We start from the raw sequence: 23995 nt of genomic DNA, 5'->3' as shown, positions 1-23995 counted from the left end.
CTTGGAAAAATCATTAAAAATTGTAAAAAAAATAATTATGAGATATAATTTATATGATTAGAATCTTTAATGAGCCTATTTTCAAAAGAAACAAACAAAAATATCATCAGAATTCTGTACAGTGAGATAATTCATTTTTAGTGAAGAGAGGTTAGTGATGTTGAGCAGTGAAATAGGGGTGACTTTAAAGAATAAACTGTACTAATTGGCCAAGTCAAAAATTCTGACAATTTTATGATAAGACGATATATGAGTCTAGTTTCAGGGAAAATTTACGGAACTTAATTTGGAGTTCCGTAGCTCCGGATAAAAATAATTTAGTGACTACAATGCAGAAAAATAGTTTGCTAGAATTTGAATAAATATCAAATTTATGGTTGATTAAAATTATGTTATCTATGGAAACATGTTTTAAATTTGTTTATCAATTACATACGTACTTAATAAGCTATATGCTTACTTCTCTTTTTTTTTGTTTTATAGTGTTATAAATCATCTCGAAATTCGGACAGAGTCGGGGATCATCCACACTATCTACATCTTTTGGTATTTTGAAACCAATATTTTTGAATTATGGCATGTATAGAAGACTTAATGTTAATGTGATGTATATATAAACTAATTGCTACTTAGCTTAAGATGTTAATGTATATTAATTGATAGGTTGTTTTTTTAAAAATGCTAGCGAGGTTACTTTGAATGTCGTGAATGATTTAATTATGTTTAAGTATATAGCTGTATTAGTTGAAATATTGAATTGGTTTGAGATTGCGTTTTGAAAATTTGCAGGAGGGATTAGACATTTGTAAAAGGGATTATGTCAAAAATTTTATTAAAAAGAAACTCTGATTGTATGAAAATATGTATTTTATGTTTGATAATACTTTTTACCCTGTTTCGGCGATGAACACGGGTAAGAGGTGTTACAGTTGAGATATTAAGCTTATGTATGATTTAAACGCATGAGATATTTGTTATATTGTGTACTGAAAAGGGTGCTATTTATGCACAATGAAAATCTGTAAAGTATGTAAAATTGAACGATATTGATTGATACCAACTCAATGGTAATTTGAAAGATTGGAACATTGTTTCCATTTACTAAATGTATGTGATTATTGAGGACATGCTGAGCATGTCAAATGAATGTGAAAAGTATTGATATATGATTATATATAAGATTGTGTGACATATTGCATATGCATTGGGTTGGGATTTTGTGGTAGACGGAGAAGTTTCGTGGAGTATCGGTGGTATATTAAGTTCGCATTATTCGTAGTCAGTGCACTGCACATGGAGTACCGAGGGGATTGGCGATTTTATCGCATATTATATGTTATTGGCGATTGTATCGCACTATTTAATATCTGGCAGATTTTCTGCATTATTGATTATTTGGTGGTTTTGCAAAATCGAGCTATACTCATAATGTTTTGGAGTTTGACAGACGGGTTCTGGGGAACTCGTGGTGTGTAGCGGATGGTATGTGTAGGAACCTTTTTGCATTGCATCATGTGCACGACATATTCTAATGTTATTGATTTATGCTATGCATTGTATTTTTTTGTATTAAATGGTATCGGAATTAATGATTGTTTCTCGAATGAATGATGACCTATGCTTATACACTGTTTGACATCAATTTGATAATGGCTATGTAATGACATGAAATTCCTATGATGGTTCTGTTTTCTTCTGTTAATACTAATATGTTTCATTGTATTTAATGTTTTTTCCTGTTTAAATAATTATTCGACTCACACTGAGCTTTTCATAAGCTTACCCCCAACATTGTTTAACTTTTCAGGTAAACCTCAAAATTAGGACCGAACTCGACATTCAAAGAATCAACTTGGACCTCAGATTATTATTTAATTAAGTATTATTAAGTCTTTATTAGTTTTGGCGTGTAATTTTTAATTATTTCTGGTCTGTATCTTGGTAACTTTTCTTCTGGGGATTTTTGCATGCATGAATTATTCAAGCATAATAACTGGATAATGCATAATATCGGACTTAAGTAAAATTTGATATTTTTTGCTAGTTTCCACTGTATTACAAAGGAACTGTTTTTGAAAAACAAACCGATAAGACAACTAATTTTCCAAAATGACTTGAATAATGGTTTTTCTGCTGTATTAGTTTAACTTTGAGTTTTTTTTAAAGAAGAGTGACAAGCAAACGGTTTTTCTAAAACAACACTGTCAACAATAAAATGAATCCTAAGTATACACGACCTAATAAACGAATGTTTTTAAGCTAACTCAAAGTACAATTACGGTTTTCTCTAAAATGAGTTTATTTAATGTCTTCAAAAGTAACGTAAGTTAGCTTAGCCATTTCGGTGGCTAATGTAGCTTTCTCAATCTAGCCATAACGTCTAGGCCGGGTTTGAGAGGTTACAGCAATTCTACAATCGGTACGATGGATTAGTACCCATCAATGAGTAGAAGAAAATACTTTAAATCAAAGTCGATTTGACGGTTAATGTCAGAAATCGAAGAAGAAAACAAATTAGATTTTTGTTAACAGATTTGTGACGTTTAAAGCTATTTCATAAAAAAAAAACTAAATTGTAGAAGAGAAGAGGAATGAGAGTTTTAGTTAGTGTAGGCAATGCGAACCGAGAAGGCGATATAATAACGATTTTAACAGCCTTATAACTTAAATGAAAACTTTTAAATAATTCAGTGATTATTTTATTACTTTTTAAAATTAAGTAATTAAAATATAAACTTATTAATAATTTAATTAGATTGTGTGTAATTTACCTGTTTCAAATTTGAGTAGACTTTTTATTATTTATTTATGTTTGAGCCCTACTTCCAAGTTCATGAGAGCTTGCTCATATTTTCAATACTGGGCCCACTGAATTAGTGGATAGGATTTAGCCACCGTCCAAACCCCCCTCGAGTGATTTAGTATCGTGGGGCTCCATAACATGTGATGTGATGCACCAAAAATATCGTACGAAATATCAAATTTCCATTTAAAAAAAAAAGAAAAAAAGATCTTATATATAAAACTCTAAATTTAGCACATTGTTTTCTTTTTTTACCCTCAAGTTTTAGTGGTATTGGGCAAAATCCGCTGTCTACTTTGGATTTGGTTGTTCTTCCCCCCAAGAATCTCAGCCAATTCTTCGTCGTTTTCAAAGTTTATTTTTATAAATTAAACTCGATGAAATGACTGGAAAATAGAAGTGTCAATGAATCAATCCACCACATATCACCATAAACTATCATCATCATACATGACAATAATGATGATGATAAAAGATGATAGCATGGCACATCAAATCCCGCACACCCATGCATCATCCATCATTCAAATCGTATCATGGCTGCCTCGTTAAATAAATAGACGTACTATCAACTGTGAAGAAGCGGGAAACACCCAACTACCGACGCCGTCTTAATAATATTAATAACGCGAAACACGAGAAATGAAACCGTCAGTGTCGGTGAGTGCTAATAACAGCCGCCGTCGCCGCCACACACAGCATCACGGTGTTTTCTGTGTAGGAACCCCCAACAGAACCAAACAACTCATTCATGACTCAAACCTGAATTACTTTGGGCGGTGAAGTTTAAGAAAGCCGTGAACGCCTTGGCTGCCGACAGATTCGTTCAGACAGGGGGTCGTGAGGTCGACGCGTGGCCATAGACAAGGGTGAGAGTGGACCATAAAGAAAATTGGGACCACGATGGGAGTCTGAATTGACGGCCGGTAGTAATTATAGGGATGAATGAAGCTTAGCTTATCTTACTCAGTGCTGACTATGGGGATTAGGTGAAATTATAAGACAAAAAGAGAGTAAAAAGGTTAAATTCTACACGAGTCTATTAATCTTCATAAATTTAGAATTTAATGTTTGTATTTTTATTTTTAGTAATTTAATTTTTTTATTTTTTAAATTTTAAAATTTAATTCAAATTATTAATATTGTTAAATTTTTAATGTTAAAATTTATTTATATGACATTTTGGAATAAAAGAAATATTTATTTTGTAGTCATATAACTAAAAAAATATTGTAAAGAATTTAAATTTTACAAAATAATTTTAATAATGTTAACAATTAAATCTAAAATTTAAAATTTGAAAAGTAAAAGACTAAGTTGTTGTTTGATAAACTAAAAATTAAATATTAAAACTAAATTTTAAAATCTGTTTGGTATATTAGTTGAAACTAAGTATGAGATGTGATTAGATTGTTTTGATAAATAATAATTTTAAAAATTTTAAAGGTAAAACGTTTAAAGGATAATGTTAAAGGAATAAAAATAATTGAAAAAATTACACAGTAAGTGATAAGTAACTACCTATTTACTTATTAATTTCAACCTTTTTTCATTAAAAAATTCTGATCATTTATTTTTTTTAGTTTTTATTATCAAACATGATAACGAAAATAAATTACTGAAAATATTAATTTTCAATTAATTTAATTTTATTAATAGATTATCAAACAATGTCTAAATTCTTAGAAATAAAAATATAAGGATTAAATTTTAAATTTACAAAAGGACATATTGCATATATATTTTAATCAAATTAAAAATGAAGATTATATATAGGTTAAATTCTTTTGATCAGTCCCTATAACTTTTTAATTGATCAATTTTAGTCTTTATACTTTTTAAATTTAAAATTTTAGTCCTAACTCAAATAATATCAGTTAAATTTGTTTGGTTAAATTCAATTAATAATCTTGTACTATGTGTACAGTTGTTGTGACAGCCCAAAGTTGACCCTAGTCGGGAAGTGGTTTCGGGACCGCTAAACCGAGTCACCGAAATGTTTGAATGTGATACTTATTGTCTAGAATATGTAATTATGAATGTGTGAAAATTTCAAGCTTCAATTTGGTTGATTTCATGTGAATTTAGTCAATAGGACTTATGTGAGAAAATTCTAAAATGTGATAGGTCAATGTGTGAGGACCTATTAGTGCATGTGGACAAAGGGGGGACTTGCATGTCAAATTCCCCCCCTACTAGTAGTGGCCGGCCATGACAAGCATGGTAGACCAAGTTTGATGGCCAAGACATGTCATAGACATGTTTTGTTGGTGCATCATGGGTGGAAAAAAATAAAATAATAGGCATGGAAATTAAATAATGAAAAGGAGTATGATGAATACACAAAAAAAAAAGTGTGTAGTTGATTCTTTCCCCCCCATTGCCGTGAGCTAAAGAAAAGAGAGGAGAAGATCTTTGTTCATCCTTTTCTCACCTTCATTTAGCCTAAATTAGAAAGAAAAACAAAGAAAAAATTTTCTCATCCTTTGGTTCATCCTTGGCCAAAAATTTTAAGGAGGAAAGAAGAAGAAAGGTGAAGAGATTCGGCCATGCATGTAGCTAGGCTAAGGTATGTTTGATGATGTTCCATGAGATGCATGCATGTTTTAGTTGTTAGCTTGAGTTCTACCTAGCCCATGGTCTAAATCTTGCTATGTGATGGAATTGGCACTTGACCATGGATGCATCATTCTTGGTTGGTGTTTGATGTTGTGGTGATGAGGCATGAGGATGAGTTAAGATTCGGCCTAGGTGGAGGTTGTGTTAATGCCATTGCATGCAAAATATGAAGCTTGTTAATGATGCATGTGATGATGGCTTGATGATTCTTGAACCTCCTTTTTAGCATTTTTGTGTGAGCACATATGTGCATTGGTTGCTAAATGGAGAAGAATCGGCTAGCAAGATGTGTGCTAAGGCCGAATGTAACTTTGCATGTTAATGAGCAATGCATGTGTTAAATTGATGAAAAGGGGGAGGATGCTTTACTAGTGTGTATATGTGCGTATTAAGTGTTGAAATCGACCCCAAAAATAGACATGCATATTCGGCCAAGGGGAAAGAAATTAGCTAATATGTTGTGTTGATGCATGATTTTTGCATGTATGAGACTTTAATGTCTAATGTATAAATATGGGCTAAGTGCCTTGTGTTCATCTTTTTGATGCCTAAATGATGAAATCAATTTATTTGTTTAATTAAGCTCAAGAGCAAAGGGGAAATAAATCCGATAAAGGGAAGGAAAAAGTGGTTGAATAGCTAGCGGAATCGTTCGACAACACCCGAGGTAAGTTCTTGAGTAAGAGAGCTTAAATTACAATGTGATTAAATCATGCTCTATGTGTGGCTATTGAGCCGAATGTGCAAGGACGATATGTGCCTTGTGTTTGAGTTTCGCAAATGAAAATGAAATATGAATGTGCCATGAATTATTGTTAGATGTGCATGATTAATTGAATGCTGTCCGGGCTAAGTCCCGAAGGCTTTGTGCTAAGTGAATATATCCGGACTAAGATCCGAAGGCATTTGTGCGAGATACAAATTCCGGGTTAAGCCCCGAAGGCCTTTGTGCGAGATACTAAATCCGGGTTAAGTCCCGAAGGCATTCGTGCGAGTTATTAAATCCGGGTTATGTCCCGAAGGCATTGTGTGAGTTACTAAAACCGGGCTATGTCCCGAAGGCATTTGAACGAGGAGCTATATCCGGTTAAATCCCGAAGGTACGTGATTTGGTAATGAATGAGCTTGCTGTAAAATTCCAGCGAATACTCGAAAAACATCCCAATATGGGGATATGTTACGTATGTGTTGAATTTAATCGAGCCCTTACAAATAAATGTTCGCTCAGTTGATAAACGAGCTACCGGCCTTCGGCTAAGTTAGTCTATTGTGTATGTACATAAGGGTTGTTAATGTTGTGAAGCAAGTTTGATATCGGTAAATTGCGTATTATGAAATATTCCGTTTAGCTAAATGTGTGTTATTCTTTGTTTATGCTGGAATTCCTTGCTCAAAACTTACTAAGCATAAATTGCTTACTCGTTACACTGCTCCTCTGTTTTATAGATTTTTGGTTCTCCAGCTATCGGACTCGGGATCTTGAAGTCGAAGTCGCCCACACTATCAAAGGCTCTTTTGGGTACTATTTTGGTTGAATTTTGATATGGCATGTATAGGACTACCCATTGTTGTTTTTCGAGTACTTTATGAAATGTATAAGTGTACAGCCATGCGAAAATGGCTTGTAGAAGTGGAGTATGGCATTAGACCATTCGTGTTTATGAATGTATAGATGGTTTCATGATGTAACTATAGTTGGAATGGAAGTGTTGAGCAAATGATCAGCCATTGGAATGGCTAAGTATGATCATATGTGGGCATATGTATGACAAGGCCCTAGTTGGTCCATGAAACCCCGAAAATAGGTAAGGTTTACTTTGAAAACAGAGGCTGACAGCAGCAGTGGTGTGGATTGGAAAAATCACAAGAATTCGTAGGAGTGGAATTAAATAGTGAATAAATTACGTAATCGAACCTTGATGAATCTACTTTCATATGAAAGTAACGAAACAATCATATGAACAGTACAGTAAGAGATATTCGGGTTCTTGTGGAACAGGGCCAGAACAGTTTCTGGATTCCCTGTTCCGACTTTGGAAATTCACTATAAATTGACCAGAGATAATTAGGGGCATACCATATATGTATGGATTCCTCTCTGAGTCTAGTTCCATAGAAACAAACGGCATCAGTATTGAAGCTCTGTGCAGAGAGATATCCAAGTCGTAATGGGAAAAGGTCAGTGTAGTCGACCCCTGTAACATGGGAGACTTTGACTAATAAACTGTACTAATTGGCCCTACCAAAAATTCTAGAAAAAAATACATAGGTGGGGACATGAGTCTAGTTTCAGGGAAAAATCACAAAACTGATTTTCGAGTTGTGAAACTCAAGATATGATTTTTGAAGCGACTAGTACTCAGACTGGGCAGTGTCTGGAAAAATTTTTCAAAGTTTGTTAACATCTCGTGTCCGACTCCGGTGTCGGTCTCGGGTTCGGGGTGTTACATTAAATTGGTATCAGAGCTACGTTTAGTCGATTCTAGGACTACCGTAATGTGTTGGGTCTAGCTATACATGCCATTTTATGTGATTACTTGATAGTGTGGTGATTTCTGACAATTGTAAATGTGTTTATAGTAATGGATCCCGATCGTGACCGAGAGGTAGCTGATGATCTTGAGAGTGTAGCGCCTGCTCCCGCACAAGGGACAGTGCCGGCAGACTCTCAACCTAATGCTAGTAATCGAATGATGAAGCTAGACAAGCATTCTATAGCGTGATGAATGATTGGTTCAACCAATACATTCGAACTAATATGGCTGTTCCACAACCTCCATTCCCGACAAATACTACCCCCGCACCTACAATACCACCGGTAACGGACCAAATAAGGTCAAATAAGCCCCCAGTTGACAGAATCCGAAAACATGGGGCTACTGAATTTAAGGCTATGGATAGCGATGATGCCGAGCAAGCTGAATTTTGGCTGGACAACACTATCCGGGTACTCGATGAGCTATCTTGTACACCCGATGAATGCCTAAAGTGTGCTATCTCCTTGCTACGTGATTCTGCCTACTATTGGTGGAGTACTCTGACTTCTGTTGTGCCCCGAGAGCAAGTAACTTGGGAGTTTTTCCAAACTGAGTTTCGGAAAAATATATCAGTCAGAGATTTGTTGATCAAAAACGGAAGGAATTTCTTGAGCTTAAGCAAGGCTCCATGTCGGTTACTGATTACGAGCGAAAATTTGTTAGACTTAGCAAATACGCTCGGGAATGTGTTTCGTCCGAAGCTATTATGTGTAAACGCTTCGAGATGGGCTGAATGAAGATATAAAAATGTTCGTTGGCGTTCTTGAAATACGAGAGTTCGTGGTACTTGTTGAACGAGCTTGTAAAGCCGAAGAGCTTAGAAAAGAAAAGCAAAGAGTTGATGAGGGAACTGGAGAGTTTCGTAAAAGATCCTCGGGAAGGTCTCTTCAACAGACATCGAAGAGATTTCGAGATGATGCGGGCCAGTTTAGAGGCACTTCGGGCCTTTTTAGACGAGATCGTGATCGACCCCCTGTGGGTACACGAGGCACTTCGGTCGCCAGTGTTGGGAATGAACGTCGAGATAGAACGAAGTGTCGATATTGCGGTAAATGGCATTCGGGGAGTTGTAGATTCCCTGACCGCTCCTGTTACAAGTGCGGATCAGTTGACCACTTCATTAAAGATTGCCCGAGGTTGTTTGAAACAGAATGAAATCAGAGTGGGAAACCGGGTGCTACCACTGCTCGAGGTAGACCATCTGGAAATACGGGCAATGCTAGTGGTGGTCAGAGAGGATCTAGAGATGATATAACCAGATCCGAAGCTCGTGCGCCTACTAGAGCTTATGCTATACGTGCCCGCGAGGATGCTTCTTCGCCTGATGTTATTACCGGTACATTCACTCTCTTTGATACTAATGTAATTGCTTTGATTGACCCCGGTTCTACTCATTCTTACATATGTGAAACCTTAGCATCCAGTAAGACTTTACCTATTGAGTCTACTGAGTTTGTAATTCGGGTGTCAAATCCCTTGGGTCATTACGTGCTTGTCGACAAAGTGTGTGAGAAATGTCCCCTGGAAATTCGAGGTTCCTGTTTTCCGGCGGACTTGATGCTTTTGCCGTTTGATGAATTTGATGTTATCCTTGGTTTGGATTGGTTGACCGCGCATGATGCGATTGTGAATTGCAAGAGCAAGACTATTGATTTGAGGTGCGCAAATAACGAAGTAGTCCGAATTGAGTCTGCGGACTTGGAGGGGATGCCAGCTGTAATATCAGCAATGTTGGCACAGAAATATGTAAGAAAAGGGTGCGAAGCATACCTTGCGTATGTACTTGATGGCAAAGAATTAGAAAAGAAACCCGAATCTGTGCCGGTGGTTTGTGAATACCCGGATGTTTTTCCGGAAGAATTACCGGGTTTACCACCTGTTCGGGAGGTAGAGTTTGGTATTGAGCTTGTACCTGAGACTACGCCGATTTCGATAGCTCCGTATCGTATGGCACCAACCGAGTTAAAGGAGTTGAAAGCTCAGTTGCAAGAACTGACGGATAGAGGTTTCGCTCGACCAAGTTTCTCACCTTGGGGTGCACCAGTATTGTTCGTGAAAAAGAAGGACGGAACCATGAGGTTGTGCATTGACTATCGTCAGCTGAATAAAGTGACGATAAAGAACAAATATCCGTTGCCGCGCATCGATGATTTGTTCGACCAACTGAAGGGAGCCTCAGTGTTCTCAAAAATAGATTTGAGATCGGGCTATTATCAGTTGCGAATTCGAGATTCAGATATTCCTAAAACTGCCTTCAGAACGAGATATGGTCACTACGAATTCTTAGTGATGCCGTTTGGGCTCACTAATGCCCCTGTAGTATTATGGATTTGATGAATCGGATCTTCAGACCGTATTTGGATCGGTTCGTAGTTGTGTTCATTGATGACATTTTGGTCTATTCAAGAGATGAGACCGAACATGCTGAGCATCTGAGGCTAGTGCTGCAAATTTTGCGGGATAAGCAGTTATATGCTAAGTTCAGTAAGTGTGAGTTCTGGTTAAGAGAGGTTAGCTTCTTGGGTCATGTGGTATCCGCGTCGGGTATTCGAGTTGACCCGAACAAAATTTCAGCCATACTTGACTGGAAACCTCCGAGAAATATTACTGAAGTTCGGAGCTTTTTGGGGCTCGCCGGTTATTACCGACGATTTGTGAAAGGTTTCTCGATGATAGCCACACCAATGACGAAGCTACTTCAAAAGGATGTTAAGTTCGAGTGGACGGAGAAATGTCAGAAAAGTTTCGACCAACTGAAAACTCATTTGACTGAAGCTCCAATTTTGGTGCAACCCGAATCAGGTAAAGAGTTTGTCATTTATAGTGACGCATCCCTACTTGGGTTGGGTTGCGTATTGATGCAAGAAGGTCGAGTCGTGGCCTATGCGTCGAGACAATTGAAGCCACACGAGAGGAATTATCCGACCCATGATCTCGAACTAGCTGCCATCATGTTTGCTTTAAAATATGGCGACATTATCTGTTTGGTGAGAAGTGCCATGTATTTTCGGATCACAAAAGTCTCAAATATTTGATGACTCAACGAGACTTGAATCTGCGACAAAGACGTTGGCTTGAGTTGTTGAAAGATTACGAGCTTGTCATTGATTACCACCCGGGAAAGGCTAACGTGGTTGCGGACGCCTTAAGCCGGAAGTCATTGTTTGCTTTACGAGCGATGAACGTGCATTTGTCTGTTCTACCAGACAATGTGTTAGTAGCTGAATTAAAAGCTAAACCATTATTGACTCACCAAATTCGTGAAGCTCAGAAAGTCGATGATGAATTGGTTGCAAAACGGGCTAAGTGTTTTCCGAACGAGGAATCGGAGTTTCAAATTGATGATGATGATTGTTTGAGGTTCAGAAATCGTTTGTGTGTTCCAAGAAATTCGGAACTCATTTCGATGATTCTGAACGAAGCCCATTGTAGCCGAATGTCAATTCACCCGGGGAGTACGAAAATGTACAACGATTTGAAACGTCAATTTTGGTGGCATGGTATGAAACGGGACATCTCCGACTTTGTTTCGAGATGTTTGATATGTCAACAAGTGAAAGCGGAACATCAAGTGCCTTCAGGATTACTCCAGCCGATCATGATACCCGAGTGGAAATGGGATCGAGTCACAATGGACTTTGTGTCCGGACTGCCCTTGTCAGCAAGTAAGAAGGATGCGATATGGGTTGTTGTTGATAGACTGACTAAGTCGGCTCATTTCATCCCCGTACGTACGGATTTTTCATTGGATAAACTAGCTGAATTGTACGTTTATCAAATTGTGAGATTACACGGGGTACCTGTTTCTATCGTGTCGGATAGAGATCCGAGATTCACCTCACGATTTTGGAAGAAATTGCAAGAAGCTCTGGGTACCAAGCTGCATTTTAGCACTGCTTTTCACCCCCAAACCGATGGTCAATCCGAGCGGATAATTCAGATACTTGAGGATATGTTGAGATGTTGCATCCTCGAGTTCAGTAGTTCATGGGAACGGTATTTACCTTTGATTGAATTCGCTTACAACAATAGTTTTCAATCAAGTATTAAGATGGCACCTTACGAGGCTTTGTACGGTCGTAAATGCCGTACACCATTGTTTTGGACCGAGCTCGGTGAAAGTAAAATTTTCGGAGTTGATTTGATTAAAGATGCTGAACATAAAGTAAAGGTAATCCATGAAAGTCTAAAGGTAGCCACGGATCGTCAGAAGTCGTACGCAGATTTGAAACGAAAAGACATCGAGTATCAGGTGGGAGACAAAGTGTTCCTTAAAGTTTCACCTTGGAAAAAGATACTCAGGTTCGGCCGTAAGGGCAAGTTGAGCCCAAGATTCATTGGGCCGTACGAAATCTCCGAACGAGTTGGTCCGGTTGCGTATAGATTGATTTTGCCCCCGGAGCTTGAAAAGATTCATGACATCTTTCATGTTTCGATGCTTCGACGCTATCGATCTGATCCATCGCATATAATTAGCCCATCAGAGGTTGAAATTCAAGTCGACATGAGCTATGAAGAAGAACCGATGCGTATCCTAGCTCGTGAAGTGAAGGAGTTGCGAAACAAAAGAGTTCCGCTAGTTAAGGTGTTATGGCTCAAACACGGGATCGAGGAAGCTACTTGGGAGACCGAGAGCTCGATGAAAGAACGATACCCAAACCTATTTACCGGTAAGATTTTCGGGGACGAAAATTTCTTAAGTGGGGGAGAGTTGTGACAGCCCAAAGTTGACCCTAGTCGGGAAGTGGTTTCGGGACCGCTAAACCGAGTCACCGAAATGTTTGAATGTGATACTTATTGTCTAGAATATGTAATTATGAATGTGTGAAAATTTCAAGCTTCAATTTGGTTGATTTCATGTGAATTTAGTCAATAGGACTTATGTGAGAAAATTCTAAAATGTGATAGGTCAATGTGTGAGGACCTATTAGTGCATGTGGACAAAGGGGGGACTTGCATGTCAAATTCCCCCCTACTAGTAGTGGCCGGCCATGACAAGCATGGTAGACCAAGTTTGATGGCCAAGACATGTCATAGACATGTTTTGTTGGTGCATCATGGGTGGAAAAAAATAAAATAATAGGCATGGAAATTAAATAATGAAAAGGAGTATGATGAATACACAAAAAAAAAAGTGTGTAGTTGATTCTTTCCCCCCCCATTGCCGTGAGCTAAAGAAAAGAGAGGAGAAGATCTTTGTTCATCCTTTTCTCACCTTCATTTAGCCTAAATTAGAAAGAAAAACAAAGAAAAATTTTCTCATCCTTTGGTTCATCCTTGGCCAAAAATTTTAAGGAGGAAAGAAGAAGAAAGGTGAAGAGATTCGGCCATGCATGTAGCTAGGCTAAGGTATGTTTGATGATGTTCCATGAGATGCATGCATGTTTTAGTTGTTAGCTTGAGTTCTACCTAGCCCATGGTCTAAATCTTGCTATGTGATGGAATTGGCACTTGACCATGGATGCATCATTCTTGGTTGGTGTTTGATGTTGTGGTGATGAGGCATGAGGATGAGTTAAGATTCGGCCTAGGTGGAGGTTGTGTTAATGCCATTGCATGCAAAATATGAAGCTTGTTAATGATGCATGTGATGATGGCTTGATGATTCTTGAACCTCCTTTTTAGCATTTTTGTGTGAGCACATATGTGCATTGGTTGCTAAATGGAGAAGAATCGGCTAGCAAGATGTGTGCTAAGGCCGAATGTAACTTTGCATGTTAATGAGCAATGCATGTGTTAAATTGATGAAAAGGGGGAGGATGCTTTACTAGTGTGTATATGTGCGTATTAAGTGTTGAAATCGACCCCAAAAATAGACATGCATATTCGGCCAAGGGGAAAGAAATTAGCTAATATGTTGTGTTGATGCATGATTTTTGCATGTATGAGACTTTAATGTCTAATGTATAAATATGGGCTAAGTGCCTTGTGTTCATCTTTTTGATGCCTAAATGATGAAATCAATTTATTTGTTTAATTAAGCTCAAGAGCAAAGGGGAAATAAATCCGATAAAGGGAAGGAAAAAGTGGTTGAATAGCTAGCGGAATCGTTCGACAACACCCGAGGTAAGTTCTTGAGTAAGAGAGCTTAAATTACAATGTGATTAAATCATGCTCTATGTGTGGCTATTGAGCCGAATGTGCAAGGACGATATGTGCCTTGTGTTTGAGTTTCGCAAATGAAAATGAAATATGAATGTGCCATGAATTATTGTTAGATGTGCATGATTAATTGAATGCTGTCCGGGCTAAGTCCCGAAGGCTTTGTGCTAAGTGAATATATCCGGACTAAGATCCGAAGGCATTTGTGCGAGATACAAATTCCGGGTTAAGCCCCGAAGGCCTTTGTGCGAGATACTAAATCCGGGTTAAGTCCCAAAGGCATTCGTGCGAGTTATTAAATCCGGGTTATGTCCCGAAGGCATTGTGTGAGTTACTAAAACCGGGCTATGTCCCGAAGGCATTTGAACGAGGAGCTATATCCGGTTAAATCCCGAAGGTACGTGATTTGGTAATGAATGAGCTTGCTGTAAAATTCCAGCGAATACTCGAAAAACATCCCAATATGGGGATATGTTACGTATGTGTTGAATTTAATCGAGCCCTTACAAATAAATGTTCGCTCAGTTGATAAACGAGCTACCGGCCTTCGGCTAAGTTAGTCTATTGTGTATGTACATAAGGGTTGTTAATGTTGTGAAGCAAGTTTGATATCGGTAAATTGCGTATTATGAAATATTCCGTTTAGCTAAATGTGTGTTATTCTTTGTTTATGCTGGAATTCCTTGCTCAAAACTTACTAAGCATAAATTGCTTACTCGTTACACTGCTCCTCTGTTTTATAGATTTTTGGTTCTCCAGCTATCGGACTCGGGATCTTGAAGTCGAAGTCGCCCACACTATCAAAGGCTCTTTTGGGTACTATTTTGGTTGAATTTTGATATGGCATGTATAGGACTACCCATTGTTGTTTTTCGAGTACTTTATGAAATGTATAAGTGTACAGCCATGCGAAAATGGCTTGTAGAAGTGGAGTATGGCATTAGACCATTCGTGTTTATGAATGTATAGATGGTTTCATGATGTAACTATAGTTGGAATGGAAGTGTTGAGCAAATGATCAGCCATTGGAATGGCTAAGTATGATCATATGTGGGCATATGTATGACAAGGCCCTAGTTGGTCCATGAAACCCCAAAAATAGGTAAGGTTTACTTTGAAAACAGAGGCTGACAGCAGCAGTGGTGTGGATTGGAAAAATCACAAGAATTCGTAGGAGTGGAATTAAATAGTGAATAAATTACGTAATCGAACCTTGATGAATCTACTTTCATATGAAAGTAACGAAACAATCATATGAACAGTACAGTAAGAGATATTCGGGTTCTTGTGGAACAGGGCCAGAACAGTTTCTGGATTCCCTGTTCCGACTTTGGAAATTCACTATAAATTGACCAGAGATAATTAGGGGCCATACCATATATGTATGGATTCCTCTCTGAGTCTAGTGTCCATAGAAACAAACGGCATCAGTATTGAAGCTCTGTGCAGAGAGATATCCAAGTCGTAATGGGAAAAGGTCAGTGTAGTCGACCCCTGTAACATGGGAGACTTTGACTAATAAACTGTACTAATTGGCCCGACCAAAAATTCTAGAAAAAAATACATAGGTGGGGACATGAGTCTAGTTTCAGGGAAAAATCACAAAACTGATTTTCGAGTTGTGAAACTCAAGATATGATTTTTGAAGCGACTAGTACTCAGACTGGGCAGTGTCTGGAAAAATTTTTCAAAGTTTGTTAACATCTCGTGTCCGACTCCGGTGTCGGTCTCGGGTTCGGGGTGTTACAGTTGTAAATTTAGTCCATATTCTCCGACTGGATCATTCTAAGTCCCTGTACTTTTCAGATTTCAAAATTTTAATTTAGACATAAATTAAAGTTGTTAATCCAATATATGAAAATAACAAGCCAACATAACATTACAAATATGATAATCTATTTGTCGAATTATATTATAAAAATAGTATAACTTAACGACTTTAACAATTATAGTGTGGTGAGGACTAAATTTTTTAAATTTGAAAAGTACAAAGACAAAATATCAAATTAAAGTAAATGGATTAAATCCACAACTTTTACAAAATATAAAGCTTGATAGCAAAATTTAACCCTATATATAACTACCACAAACTTTGCATGTTGGAAAACATCAATCCCATTAAGGCTCTGTTTAGTAATGTTTAAAAAAACACTTTTGACTTGAAAAAAGCTTTCAAAAAAATTGTGCTAAAAAAAACAACTTTTAGGTTAAAGGAGTGAATTCTAAAAGACACTTCTACTCAAAAGTATTTTTCCTTTGAAGCTAAATTTTTTAAATTTTCTTGTGCCAAAAGCACTTCTAGAAGTATTTTTACTTTATCTCTCCATTTTTTCTCTCAAAAGCACATGGTACTTCTATTTCCTTTTTCTGTTTCTTTTTCAAATTATTAATTTAAAATAAAAAATCATCTCTTAAAATTAAGGGTGAGTAAAACTCGATTCGACTCGAAAAAATCGAAAAAAATTCGAATTTCGAGTTAAACGAATCAAGTTATTTGAGTTAATCGAGTTATTCGAATCAACTCGAATTTTTTTTCAAATTTCGAGTTCGAATCGAGTTGAGTTTTCGAATTCGAATAACTCGAATAATTCGAATAATTCGAATATAAAACTATAATATTTTACATTTTTACCCTAAACTCCCAAACCTTTTTACTTTTCCCTCAAAACTTTTACTCCCCTCCCCTCCCAACCCCCCAATCTATCCAAAATTCATTTCCCACCAAAATTTTACTCTCCCATTTACTTTTTCTCAAAATTTTACTCTTAACAATCCTCAAAACCTTTTATTTTCCCTCAAAATTTTTACTCCCTCCCATTTTTCCTCTAAAACTTTTATTCCCTTCCCATCCCACCTCCCATCTACCCCAAACCCTCCCCCCTCCAATTCTTTTTTTTAATATTTTCCCTCCAAAATTTTACTCCCCCTATTTACTTTCCCTCAAACTTTTATTCCTCAAAACTTTTTATTTTCCCCCTAAACTTTTACTTCTCACTATTTACTCTCAAATAAAAAAATCAAAATTATCCAAAAAAAATCACTAAACATAAATAGTAATAATTTTATTTATATCTACTATTTATATTATTAAATTAAATTTCACATTTTATATTATTTATATTATTGAATTGTTTAGTCATATTGAATATTTATATTAAAATTGAATTATTAATTATGCTATAAAATATTCAGGTTAAAATTTTATATTGGTATCGATTTCACATTTTATTTTTAAAATAACCTTTATTAAAAAAATCATATTTTTACATTTAATATATTTTTTAATTCCAAAATACATAGTGACAAGAATCTGAAGATAATTGAAACAACTAAGCAAGCAAAGAAGCTAACCAATATATAAAAAAGTTAATAAATAAATTATGAGGTGATGAAAGTTAATAAAAATTTGATTAAGGTGGACAAATTTTATTATGATGGGTGACAGTGGTTACAAGGACCCAAAAATATTTTTTAAAATTTAACTCGAACAAATATATTCGATTCGATTCGATTCAAATTCCATCTCACTCAACTCGATTCGAGAAAACTTCAAATAAAGTTAGGATGATAAAATGAGATTCGAAAACTCGATTAACTCGAAAATTTTCGATTCGATTCGATCGAATGCTCACCCCTACTTAAAATAGTACAAATGTGTTAATATCTAATTACAAATATTTATTGGTTATATTTAATATTTAAAATATAGTTTATATATTGGAATTAAAATTTTTAAATAATTAATATTAATTGCTTAAAAATATTTAAAATTTATTTTTTCATATATTAAAATATTAACAATAAATTATAATAAATTATTTTTTATATTCTTACTAAAATATCATAATATTAACTAATTTTAACGTTATTTAAATGTTTATTTGTTACTTTATAACACCATGTCTAAAATGGAAATATTATTTCTTAAAAGTGCTTTTTGACAGCAATACTAAATATTTAAAGCTTAAACCAAACTTTTCAAAGTGTTTCTTAAAAGCACTTTTCAAAGTGTTTCTTAAAAGCACTTTTCAAAAGTAATGTTAAACTAACCCTAAATAGTTTATAAAAATATTATATTTTTAAACATTATTTAAAAAAACATCGTTTTTTTTTCTTTTAATTAGTTAAAGGATATGATAGATTTTCTCTACCTAAAAAGTGATCTCGATTTTCTCTATCTAAAAAGTGATTTCTCCATGTTAGATGGTAGGTTTATTAAGTATGAGTTGTGTCACATTTTAAAATATAAAAATATATAATGACTTATTTAATCTTTCAATTTTATAAAAAAAAGAATCATTTTAACAATTTTATAAAAAAATTATTTTAGTTCTCCACTTAGTTTTTTTATCTATAACTCTAATTTATATTTTTTGTCAAATCATCCCAAAATAAATAAAGAAATTAACATTTTTTTTATTTTATTAGTATTGCATATACATGTATTGTCATGTGGGTGACATGTTGACATTTAATTAATTTTTAAATTTTTAAATTTTAAAAAGTATAAAAAAATATTTTAGTATTTTTAAAATTTTAAAAATTAATTAAATGTTGATGTGCCATCTACCTGTATATCATATTAGCAAAATTAACAAATATTAACTTTTTTTATCTATTTTAGGGTGATTTAACAAAAAAAATATAAATTCAATAGTTACAAGAGACAAAAAAAATCAAATAGATGACCAAAATAATCATTATATGTTTTAAAAAAAAATGTATAAAATGTGACATGTGTCACACATAATGATCCCGCTGGTAAGATTACTTTTTGAATAGAGAAAAATTAGATGTGAACAAATCTCGATTCGACTCGAAAAAATAAAAAAAATTCGAATTTTAAGTTACACGAATCAACTCGAATTTTTTTTCAAATTTCGAGTTCAAATCGAGTTGAATTTTTGAATTCGAATAACTGGAATAATTCGAATATCAAATTATAATATTTTACATTTTTACCCTAAACTCCCAAACTCCCAAACCTTTTTATTTTTTCCTCAAAACTTTTAGTCCTTCCCACTTTCCCCCAAAAACTTTTACTCCCCTCCCCTCCCAACCCCTCAATCTATCCAAAATCTATTTCTTACCAAAATTTTACTTTCCCATTTACTTTTTCTCAAAATTTTACTCCCCAAAACCTTCAAAACCTTTTATTTTCCTCCAAAATTTTTACTCCCTCCAACTTTTCCCCTAAAACTTTTATTCCTTTCCCATCCCACCTCTTATCTATCCAAACCCTCCCCCCTCCAAATTTTTTTTAATATTTTCCCTCTAAAATTTTACTCCCCTATTTACTTTCCCTCAAACTTTTATTCTCCAAAATTTTTTATTTTTCCCCTAAATTATTACTTCTCACCCTTTACTCTCAAATAAAAAATCAAAATTATCCAAAAAAAATCACTAAACATAAATAGTAATAATTTTATTTATATCTACTATTTATATTATTAAATTAAATCTTACATTTTATATTATTTATATTATTGAATTGTTTAGTCATATTAAATATTTATATTAAAATTAAATTATTAATTATGCCATAAAATATTCGTGTTAAAATTTTATATTAATATCAATTTCACATTTTATTTTTAAAATAATTTTAATTAAAAAATCATATTTTTACATTTAATATATTTTTTAATTCCAAAATACATAGTGACAAGAATCTAAAGATAATCGAAACAATTAAACAAACAAAGAAACTAACCAGTATATAAAAAATTAATAAATAAATTATTAGGTGATAAAGTTAATAAAAAAATTGATTAAGGTGGACAAATTTTATTACGATGAGTGACGATGGTTACAAGAAACTAAAATTATTTTTTAAAATTTAACTCGAATAAATATATTCAATTTGAATTCCATCTCACTCGACTCGATTCGAGAAAACTTCAAATAAAATTATGATGATAAAATGATATTCGAAAACTCGATTGATTCAAAAATTTTTGATTCGATTAGATCGAATGCTCACCACTAAGAAAAACTACCAAAATTTTCTAAATAATTTAAAAACATCTTATAAAATACAATATTTTTGCAATAAATTGTCAAAAATTTATCACGAAAGACTCGCAATTAAATTGATTTGGTTTCATTGTAAAAAAAATGATTGCAATAAATAAAATAAACTACTATTGACTAATCCTTCTCGATGAATGATGTTGAATCCTTGTCCGGTGATCAGATTGAAGATGGTGAAGGCACTATTGAAGATCGCATCACCAAAACAGTTCGGTTTAAAGAAGGTGGTGGACTCAACTCCGGTGACTGGAGTTACCTAGAAAGATAAACTTTTGGGTGGGTCGGGTTCGGGTTCTCTAGGTGGTGTCCTTAATATCGATTTAGAGTTGGAGGATGGTGATATCCTCAGATCTGTCATCAATGGAATTCCTGGCATAGAATTTTCGGATCGGATTAAAAAGATTCTGGTTAAGGATATGGAGTCTGCGGTGGTGGTTAAGCTTCTAGGGCGTAATATAGGCTATGGGGCTCTATATAATCGTATCGTCAGTCTCTGGAAACCCTCACAACCCTTCCGTTTAATGGATGCGGCTAATGGGTATTACCTTGTTAAGTTTCAAAGCATGGTGGATTATGAAGTGGTGCTGACTCAGGGTCCCTGTATAGTGTCTGGGCACTATCTCACTATTTAGCCGTGGATGGTAGACTTCGACTCGTCGAGGCCTTTTCCAAATAGGATCTTAGCTTGGATCCGCTTTCCAGGTCTGTCGGGATTCCTGTACCAAAAGAAAATATTATAAGCTATTGGAAGTTTAGTTGGAAAAGTTATAAAACTAGACACAAACACTGATAGTGGTGTGAGGGGTCAATTCGCCTGTATAGCTGTGGTTGTGGATCTTGAGAAGCCTCTAACATCGCAACTTCGGGTCAATGGGCGTTTACAACGAATGAAATTTGAAGCTTTACCAGAGGTATGTTTTTCTTGCGGAAAATATGGCCACCTTAAAATTTCGTATCTTTCCTCTGTGACAGATCGGAGCAGTGTTGAAGGTGCGGAAGCCTCTACAAAATCGATGACCAGTGACATAACTCCGGTGAAGTTGGGGTGAAGGGCAGGTGACTATGGATGAAGCTTTCGGTCCATGGATGGTGGTAGAACGCAAATCTCGACGCAAATTGGACAGAAATCGGGGGTCTAAAGTGAAAATTAAGGGGGGTATTTGGAAGGCTCTAGATTTGGAGCTTTGTCTTCTCTGGGAAAGGAGGCTCAAATGACAGATTTGGGGGATTCTGTTTCTAGATTTGGTGATTTTAAGGGTTAATAAGAGAGAATCTCTTAAAAATTCTAAAGGTAAAGGACTATTGTGTGAAAATGGGCCGGTGGCTGAGGGATTTTTCGAAGAGGGTCTGGTGGGTCATGAGGGGAGTGATGGGGTTAGGAGCAAAACTAGACCGTCGAGAGGGTTTGACGCTGGTATGGTTTTGGGCCAGGTCGCAACACGGGCTGAAGGGCTAGTACGGGATGGCGCTGAAGAGCAGCAGTTACCAGGCCTGGCATCTGCGGGTACTGGGCCTCAGCATGTAGTGGGCCTTCCGTTTGAAATTAGTGGACCTCAACAGGGGTTGGGGCAGATTCACACTCCCTTAGATTTGGGATCAAGTGGGGCTGCGGGTTTTGTGGGAAAAAAACCCAAATGCTTCTATTTGCATCACCAAAATTAACTCAAACTCCTTTCACGTTAATCCCGTTTTTGAAGGCCAACATGGAAATTCGGTTAATTCAATTTCTAATGGTCTTGACCCCAAACGACATACAGTGATTAGTTTTAAAGAAGATTTGGATAGCAATTCTAAAGCTAAAATGGGGAAAGGAGGTTTATTAACATGTGGGAATTATTCTTGTATTTTTAGAACTCATGGTGTTCATATTAGGAAAGGAAGTGGACAAAATGGAAAGTCGACTATTAAATCTATTCGTGGGCGTGGAGGGAAATTTAAACCTACTGGTAGCTTGCGAGTCTCCCTTTCGGAAGCTATGGGTTCTATGGCCGCGCTTATTAACACACAAGTGGAAATTCCTTTAAGAAATAAGATGGTTGAGACAATAGTGCAGAAGCTTTAGTTACTCAGTGAAAGAGGTTAGTTCTTTTTTATCATATTTTTTTTTATGAATTTTACTATTTTTTCTTGGAATTGTCAGGGATGTGTGAGTTCGAAATTTATTCGAGTATTTCGAGAATATAATAGAGAACATCGGCTAGGTTTGATAAGTTTATTAGAAATAAGGATCAGTGGAGAAAAAGCTAAATTGGTTCTTTCTAAGCTGGGGTTTCAAAATTCTCACCGTGTGGAAGTAGTTGCGTTTTTCAGGGGCATTTGGATTGTGTGGAGGGACTCTATTAAGGTAAAGGTTCTTAAAAGTCATTCTTTATTTATCTTAACTAAAGTTACTGATAACTCTTTCAAGCAGCCCTTGTTAGCCTCCTTTGTGTACGACAGTCCGAATAGTCATAAACGGAGGAATTTATGGGATTCTTGGAAGGATTTTACTCCTTTGGATGGGTCTTTATGGGTAGCCATTGGTGATTTCAATGCTATTATTTCTTCAAGTGAGAAAAAGGGGAGAGTTAGGGGTAAGAGGTGCCTTTTCTTTGGGAGTTTCATGGATTCTGCTCACCTGCATGACTTGGGGTTTAAGGGTGCACAGTTCACTTAGTAGAGGGGGATTTTCGAATGCTTGGATAGGGTCATTTGTAATAGTGCATGGAGTGCAAACTTTCCCAAATCCTTGGTGACACACCTACCACGTCTCAAATCTGATCATAGACCTTTAAAATTGTCCCTTATGTCGAAGCTTCACTCTGTAAGGGGGAAACCGTTTCGTTTTTTAGCTGGTTGGGTTGACCACCCTTCTTTTTTGGATTTTGTTAAACAAAATTGGAATTAGGGGTGTGCGAAATTCGAGTAAAATTGAAAAAATTCGGTTAACTGACCGAATTCGGTTAATCGGTCGATTAACTGAATTTTTTCGGTTTAACCAAAAAAATTAATAAATAAAATTATAATATATAAATAGACCCACTATTCACCTAAACCCAATCCAAACCCAAGTATTCAACCCAACCCAATTACCCAACCCAACCCAATCATAAAAATTACAAATAATTTAATAAATAAAAATAAAATTCTAAAACTAAAACTAAAACTAAAGTCTAAAAGTCTAAAAATAATTTAATTATGTAGTGATTCAATTCGGTTAATTCAGTTAATTCGGGTAATTCGGTTAATTTTTAACTAAAAATAAAAAATATATAGTTTTCGATTAATTCAGTTAACCGATCGAATTAACCGAAAAAATTTCGGTTCGGTTAACGGTTAAAAATTTTGAAAGGTCGATTAATTCGGTTAATGTTATTTCGGGTCGGTTAACCGGTCGGTTAACTGAATGAACACCCCTAATTGGAATATGTCTGCTAGTATGCCAGCCTTGCATTCAATGTTTACTGATCAAATTAAAAGTTGGAATAATAAGGTGTATGACCATATTTCTAAGCGTAGGAAGACCTTAACTCGTGAGTTGCAGAATATTGAGTTGGAGCGAGATAGGACTAACTCGAAATATCTTTATCAAGTGGAAATGGATATTAGAAAGGAATTGGAGACTGCATTACATCACCAAGAAATCCTTTGGAGACAAAAGGCGCAGTGTGATTAGTTGGTTTTAGGTGATCACAATACCAAATTTTTCCACACGCATACTTTGAAAAGACACCAACAGAATAGAATTTTTCTTTGAAAAATGGTCTGGGTGGTTGGATTATGGATAATGAGTAGCTGAAGATTGAAGTAGTTAATTTTTTCTCCACTTTGTATGGGGAGCATCCTAAGCCTAGGAGAGACTTCCTTTCCAGTGCTTTTCCGAGGCTGAATGATGGATATTTTAATTTTCTTAGTAGGCCAG

General features: G+C 35.5%; 1 long non-coding RNA gene across 1 annotated transcript; it reads right to left on the bottom strand.

Moving 5' to 3' along the window:
• Positions 1-20057: 20057 nt before the first annotated feature.
• Positions 20058-21868, bottom strand: LOC107901794 (uncharacterized). Its single transcript, XR_001685433.2, has 2 exons — positions 20880-21868; positions 20058-20810 (listed from the first exon to the last, which is right to left on the bottom strand). It is a non-coding gene; the product is annotated as an uncharacterized lncRNA (long non-coding RNA).
• Positions 21869-23995: the final 2127 nt, after the last annotated feature.

This window comes from Gossypium hirsutum, chromosome D06, assembly GCF_007990345.1.
Source record: "Gossypium hirsutum isolate 1008001.06 chromosome D06, Gossypium_hirsutum_v2.1, whole genome shotgun sequence".
Classification (NCBI taxonomy): domain Eukaryota; kingdom Viridiplantae; phylum Streptophyta; class Magnoliopsida; order Malvales; family Malvaceae; genus Gossypium; species Gossypium hirsutum.
This window is presented reverse-complemented; position numbering and strand designations above follow the sequence as displayed.